General features: G+C 40.8%; 1 pseudogene; it reads left to right on the top strand.

The window, feature by feature from the left end:
• Window positions 1–3,433: 3,433 nt before the first annotated feature.
• LOC108518483 (60S ribosomal protein L10a pseudogene) overlaps window positions 3,434–7,316 on the top strand; it is a 4,686-nt pseudogene continuing 803 nt past the window's right edge.

Raw genomic sequence — 7,316 nt, 5'->3', positions numbered from 1 at the left:
ATCATGTCTTAATTTTTTGCCTGGTAGTGTGTAAGCACACTGAAGTCAGGGAGTGTCTTTCTCATTATTATATTCCCAAAATGTAAATGTTAATAAATCCTTGAAATAAAGAATACCAAAACTAAATTAACTCCAGGCGTTTACATAATGCAGTAGTTGATGGAGTTGCTTAAAAGTATATGTAGAATGTCCTAGGCCAGCAGGAGGTTAAGAGTGATCTAAGAACCCAAAGCAATGCTGAAACCACTTTTATGAAACTTATGTCAGTGGGGGAAATCTAACATAACTGACTCAGTCTTACTTCTAATCTTGCAAGATAACTGTCTTTGCTCATTCTTAGTTAACTATTGGAGGAATTTCATTTGTAGTTTAAGCCTAAAACAAAGATGATAAAGGTCCTTTCCAAACACTAACCTTCTCCTTGCTCAGGGGCTGAAACCACCTTTGTAAAACAAAAGAAGGGCTGCAAGGTTAGAATTGGAGTAGGTAGGGCCCTGAATTCTGCTAAGCTGTAGGCATAGTGAAACTCTAACCAGCCATTGTTTCTTTTGTTGGCATAAACTCTAAGAAGTCATTGTTTTATAACTTACTTTTTTTAAAACTACTTACTACTCAGGAGTATCACAGCCAATAGTCACAAGATTAACTTCCTCAGTTGCCCCTATGGATAACATCACTACTGTAAATACTTTAAGACTAGTGTTTGAGATATTTTTCAGACCTTGCATTCTATACAGACCAACTAACATCTTGTAGTTGTAACCCCCACCCAGTAACTGACTCAGCACAATAAGAAAGTGTCAACCCCCTAGGATTTCATCCCAGACCCACCTCATCAGCAATCCTCATTCCCTAGTCCTCTGACTGCCAAGCTATCCTTGAAAAACACTAGTCCCCAAATTCTTGGGAGGCAAATTTAAGATTATCTCCTATCCTTCCACTTGGCAGGCCCTGTGATCTTTAAACTCTTTCTTTGCTGCAAGCATTCCTGCTGTTCTCGGTGTATTAGCTTTTTCTGGGCAGCAGGCAAGAAGAACCCAATTGAGTGATTACAAAACCTTCAAGTCCAGGAAAGGAAGGAAATAAAGATCTAACTTGTTCTAGAAAAGCTCACTGCAATCCAATTTGAGCAAAACATAGTGCTGAATTCCATAGGCTAAATATTTGTGAATTTGGATCAACAGAGATTATAAGACAGAAAGATGTGTCACTCCCTTAAATTCCTAAAGAACAAGACAACAAAGTGAGCCTTCCTCTTGGGGAAGGCTCTGAAATAAATATGTTTACCATTTGAAGGATGTCTTCTCCAATCCAATTGAAATATTGAAATGTGCCAAAATGTTTTCAAAACTCTTTCACATTAGATAGTGTCAATGAGTAGTCACTTTTTAGAAAACTGTTTCTTTTTTTTAATAGTATAAATAAATGTTTTCTCTTCCTTTTTACCAAGAAATTCTAAATAAAGACTTTTTTTGTATGGTGACTCGCTATTCCAACATGAACTATTCAACTATAAAACCTGGGAAACTGCCTAATGCATATGTTGGAGGAAGGAATATTGTCACTATCCTGAATTCAAAGAGTTTCTAACATCATTGAAGGGCTGGAAATGTTTACTGCCCCTTTCTGCTAGGTCTTTCAATAGGAAGCCTGTACTTAAATAGGTAAAATGGCAATTGGTGGCTTGATTAAAGTGGGAGGATGGTGAGAATATTTCTACCTTTGGAAACACAGAAAATTTATCTAATGCTAATTCTTTCCCCTAAATACCATACTGTACATTTCTTATTCAAACCACTGATATTTGTTTATTACTTAATTTTTTTTTCTAAAAGTTGAACAACACAAATGCTGCCAGCAGATCTATTGCTGATATGAATTCTCTGCAGGCAGAAACCCATCTAATCATCACTCCAGCAACTCCAAGGGCCTTTATTAACTTGGCAAAGTGATTTTATGCATTGCAGAGGGCAGGTAGACTAACAAACCAACACAAGTAATCCATGCAAATTCTCAGTTTTTCTGTCTCTCTGGGGAACATCTCTACTCATAACTTATAGAATGTTTGAGAATCTTCAAGGAGGAAAGAAGCTAAATAAATTCGCAATATTATTTCAGAGAAGAAGGGCTGGTTACGCCAGCATTGAAGCATTCCATATTTATTTCATAACAAATTTGCAAGTCAAACAGAGTTGGCTTTATTTATTATTTATTTATTTATTTTACCTCAGCCTATTCTGATGCTCAAAAAACCCACTTGGGATTTAGAACTCCATCTGGTTCTTCTAGTTTCCTTTATTGTCATTTGTAATGAAGAGTTTTCAATAATTTTTCAGGAGGACAGCTTTGTTCATTGATTTGTGAAATAGAATGATACCCAGATCAGTTTATGCATATCTACGAGTCTTCAGAGGCTAAAACAAACATATTAAAACCTGCTTATGTCAGAAAAAAAGAACAGTGATAGACAGAGAGAAACTACTTTAACACTATTCTCTTTGACAATGGAAGGGATAAATTTTTCTTGGTATCAGCATCAGTTTACACTCATACAAAAATTCACATTCATATTTACAATTCTAAAATATGTCCATATCATGTATAAACCATCAGAGGCACTGATTACACTATTTTGTTCTTGCTTTGATTTACCTTTCAGAATGAAAGATGGGTTTTATCATAACAAATGAAAATAAGAGATCCCATCTTTAAACATGATTAAAAATAAGAACTGAATTCAATATCCTCACAGGGGCTGGTCGAGCACTTGTAACTTTCTTTCTGAGCAATGTTTTGCAGGTTGACTACATCCTAGGGCTTGCAGCAGAGATCTAAGTAGACAAGCCTTTGAATTGAGAATGAGCACCCTCTGTGGCATTCAGAGGTGAGTGAGGCTGCTCACATGGGTTCAGTGACCCTGGAAACTAATTTCTCAGCGGCCAATCTTTCAATAGGAAGCCTGTAATTAAATAGGTAAAATGGCAATTGGTGGCTTGATTAAAGTGGGAGGATGGTGAGAATATTTCTACCTTTGGAAACACAGAAAATTTATCTAATGCTAATTCTTTCCCCTAAATACCATACTGTACATTTCTTATTCAAACCACTGATATTTATGTTTATTACTTAATTTTTTTTTCTAAAAGTTGAACAACACAAATGCTGCCAGCAGATCTATTGCTGATATGAATTCTCTGCAGGCAGAAACCCATCTAATCATCACTCCAGCAACTCCAAGGGCCTTTATTAACTTGGCAAAGTGATTTTATGCATTGCAGAGGGCAGGTAGACTAACAAACCAACACAAGTAATCCATGCAAATTCGCAGTTTCACTCATATGAAGAGCCATCCTGTTAGCACTCTTATTTCTTCAGAGACAATGGGTTTAAGCCTCTTTCCATAAGAACAGCCCAAACTTCCAGAGTAGATGCCATGCTATATGAACTTTATTATAAAATAATAACAGACTCTTCTCCTGTTAGTTCGGCTCGAGAAGCCGTGAGTAGCAAAGTCTCTCGCGACACCTTGTACGAGGCAGTGCAGGAAGTTGTGCACTGGAACCAGCACAAACGCCTCAAGTTCCTGGATACGGTGTAGTTGCAAATCATCTTGAAGAATTATGACCCCCAGAAGGATAAGCGCTTCTCGGGCACAGTCACACTTAAGTCCGCTCCCCGTCCCAAGTTCTCCGTGTGTGTCCTGGGGGAGCAACAGCACTGTGAGGAGCCCAAGGCCGTGGATATTCCCCACATGGATATCGAGGCTCTGAAAAAACTAACAAGAATAAGAAACTGGTCAAGAAGCTAGCCAAGAAGTATGATGCAATTTTGACCTCAGAGTATCCCACGAATCCTCGGCCCAGGCCTAAATAAGGCAGGAAAGTTCCCTTCCCTACTCACACACAAGGAAAACATGGTGGCCAAAGTGGACGAGGTGAAGTTTACAATGAAGTTCCAAATGAAGAAGGTGTTACCACTGGCTGTGGCTGTTGGTCACGTGAAGATGACAGACGATGAACTTGTGTATAACATTCACCTGGCTGTCAACTTCCTAGTGTCATTGCTCAAGAAAAACTGGCAGAATGTCCGGGTCTTACTATCAAGAGGACCGTGGACAAGCCCCAGTGCCTATGTTAAGGCACATTTGAGTAAATTCCGCTGTTACCAGTCAAAAAATAAAGTAAAAAATAAAACCAGGCTGGGCGCAGTGGCTCAGGCCTCTAATCCCAGCACTTTGGGAGGCCGAGGCAGGTGGATCACAAGGTCAGGAGATTGAGACCATCCTGGCCAACATGGTGAAACCTCAACTCTACTAAAAATACAAAAATTAGCCGGGCACGGTGACAGGTGCCTGTAGGTAGTCCCAGCTACTAGGGAGGCTGAGGCAGCAGAATCACTTGAACTCAGGAGGCAGAGGTTGCAGTGAGCTGAGATTGTGCCACTGCACTCCAGCCTGGCAATAGAGTGAGACTCTGTCTCAAAAAGAAAGAATAAATAAATAAAAATAATAATAATATAGTAATTATTATTATAATATTGGTCTTTGGTATTTGTGGTAGAATACAACCACATGTGTCCCCTTTTCTAATTGAAAATGACTCATCCTCAAGCAATAATCATAGTAGACACAGAAACAAAAGCATTATATTCAAGGAAATGAGGTAACTTCAAAGCACAATAGATGAAAATTAAAAGCTGTTAGTCAAGGATAATAAAGGAGTTGTCAGGAGAGCTCATTCCCAAACATGTAAATCTGAAGATAACAAGCAGGTTTTGTTCACAGAATCCCCCAACAGCTGAGAAACTGGGCACTGGGAAGACTGAAGTGGAAAAACAAGGTGGGACATCAAAAGGGTGAGTCTAGATTAACAGACAACAAGAGAACAGGTAAAAGCCCAGCTTCCAACACCACTTGGAGCAGAAAAGCAACACCCTGCACTATCTTCATAGGAGAAAAGGGGTCATTTTTCTGGAAAAAAAATAATAAACCAGAGAGACTTGGAGTTATAGGCAGAAGATCATTAAGGTGAAGTGCTGTTCTGAAGGCAGAATGATTAAGTTAAAGTGTGCCTGTTTGATGATGATTAGGCCTCCAGCTTTCTTTCCTCAGTCAATCACAGAAGAGACACAATCTGGTGTAAACTCACCACACTCTCAGGCAGGAGACTGGAAAATTTATCTCAAGACAAACTAAATCACTAAGTCTTATCAGACCCAAGAATTCTGCATCTAAGCCAACCATTGGGAAAGCTTATCAACAGATCATTTGATACTACAGAACTACAGTAAGGCTGAGTAATTGAGACAAAAGTATCTTAGATAGTTGAGGGTACAGTAATGAAGAAAATAGGAAAGTTAGTTGTAGGTATATCTGAAGCAGTTAGATACCCCCAACCCCCTTCACCACTATAGTAGGCAGAATCTCAAATGACCCCCAGGATTCCCATGCCTGACACACATACTTTATATAGTCCCTTCCCTCGAGTTTGGGGGAAATGTGTGAATATAATGGTATATCACTCCCTTAATTAAGTAACAGTATTGGGTCCTTCCTGCATTGCCATAAAGAAATACCTGAGACTGGGTAATTTATAAAGAAAAGAGGTTTTATTAGCTCATCATTCTGTAGCCTGTACAAGCATGGTGCTGGCATCTGCTCAGCTCCTGAAGAGGCGCTCATGATAGAAGGTGAATCAGGAGCAGGCATGTCACATGGTGAGAGCAGCAGCAAGAGAGAGTGGGGAAGGTTCCACACACTTTTAACAAGATCTCGTGAGAACTCACTCATTGTGATCCCATGGATCACAGTGGGGTCATGGATCTGCCCCCATGACCCAAACACTTCACACCAGGTCCCATTTCCAACATTGGGGATTAAATTTCAACATGAGGTTTGGGCAGAAACAAATACCCAAACTCTATCAGTCACCTTGTATGGTAAATATGATGGGAGGGTCCCTCCTGGGACTACATGATCTTTTTTACAACTCCCTCTTGGTGGGCTAGAGAGAAATTCCCCTGCTGGCTTTGAAGAAGTAGCTACTATGTCGTAAGAGGGTTAGGATCAGCCAACAACCAGCAAGGAAATGGAACCCCAGCCTAAAACCACAAGGCATTTAATTCCACCAACAACCTGAATGAGCCTGGAAGAAGATCCCAAGCTCCCAAGAAGACAGCCAGAGGACACCTTGATTCTGACCTTGTGAGAAGCTGAGTGGAAGACTATTATGCCAATTATGCCAAGGCCAGACTCCTGACCTACAGAACTGTGAGATAATGAATAGGTGGACGTTAAACTGCTATCATTGTGAAGCGCATTCACTGGGCGCAGGTTACCGACTAGTCTGAGTCGGGTGAGATATAACACCCACACACAAGGTTACACGAAGCAGGTTTATTAATTATACATAGGCAGCAAGGGACAATAGAAGCCTAAGACTCATGTTGAGCCAGGCTCCTAAATGAATGTCATGCCCCTAAAGCTCAGGAAAGCTGCCTAGGGTGGATGGACTCTCATCTCTATGTGCCTCTCTTGCAGCCAGCCCACCCTGGGCTTTATACCTCAGGGTCACAAGACTGGCTGGGCTGACCCTCTTAAGGATGTCCTGTTTCTATGGGGGAACTGGAACAGACTGTAGGCTGATCCTACCAGTTCCTCCTTACATCAAGGTGTTCCATTCCCAGTACATTCCACAGTTACATTGAGAACTACAAGTGAGAAAGAGGGAGAAGAGCTGAATTTCTCCAAGGCTACCCAGAGAACTCTTTCCCAATGATTGTTTTAATTTGTTACTCAACCATAAAAAACTATACACCAACCAAAGGAAGACCTTTAAGAGAGGCTGAGATACTTACAGGGACCTGTATTTGAAGGCACCAAGATCAGCACAGGGTGGGTGCTCTCTGTAGCAAATTGGGTGTATTGTCAGGAACCTGGCAATAAAAAAATGGCACACTCAAACTAGATAATTAAAAATAGTTTAGTAAAATGGCCCATTAAAATGCATGAACATTGGCCGGGCGTGGTGACTCATGCCTGTAATCCCAGCACTTTGGGAGTCCAAGGCAGGTGGATCACAAGGTCAGGAGATCGAGACCATCCTGGCTAACACGGTGAAACCCCGTCTCTACTTAAAAAAAATAAATATATATATATATACAAAAAATTAGCCGGGCATAGTGGTGGGCACCTGTAGTCCCAGCCAGCTACTCGGGAGGCTGAGGCAGGAGAATGGCATGAACCTGGGAGGCAGAGCTTGCAGTGAGCCGAGATCGCACCACTGCACTCCAGCCTGGGTGACAGAGCGAGATTCCAT

The sequence above is a fragment of the Rhinopithecus bieti genome, unplaced genomic scaffold (genome assembly GCF_001698545.2).
Source record: "Rhinopithecus bieti isolate Rb0 unplaced genomic scaffold, ASM169854v2 scaffold_2077, whole genome shotgun sequence".
In the NCBI taxonomy this organism is placed as follows: Eukaryota; Metazoa; Chordata; class Mammalia; order Primates; family Cercopithecidae; genus Rhinopithecus; species Rhinopithecus bieti.
The sequence above is the reverse complement of the archived record's forward strand: the minus strand, read 5'-3'. Positions and strand labels throughout refer to the sequence as shown.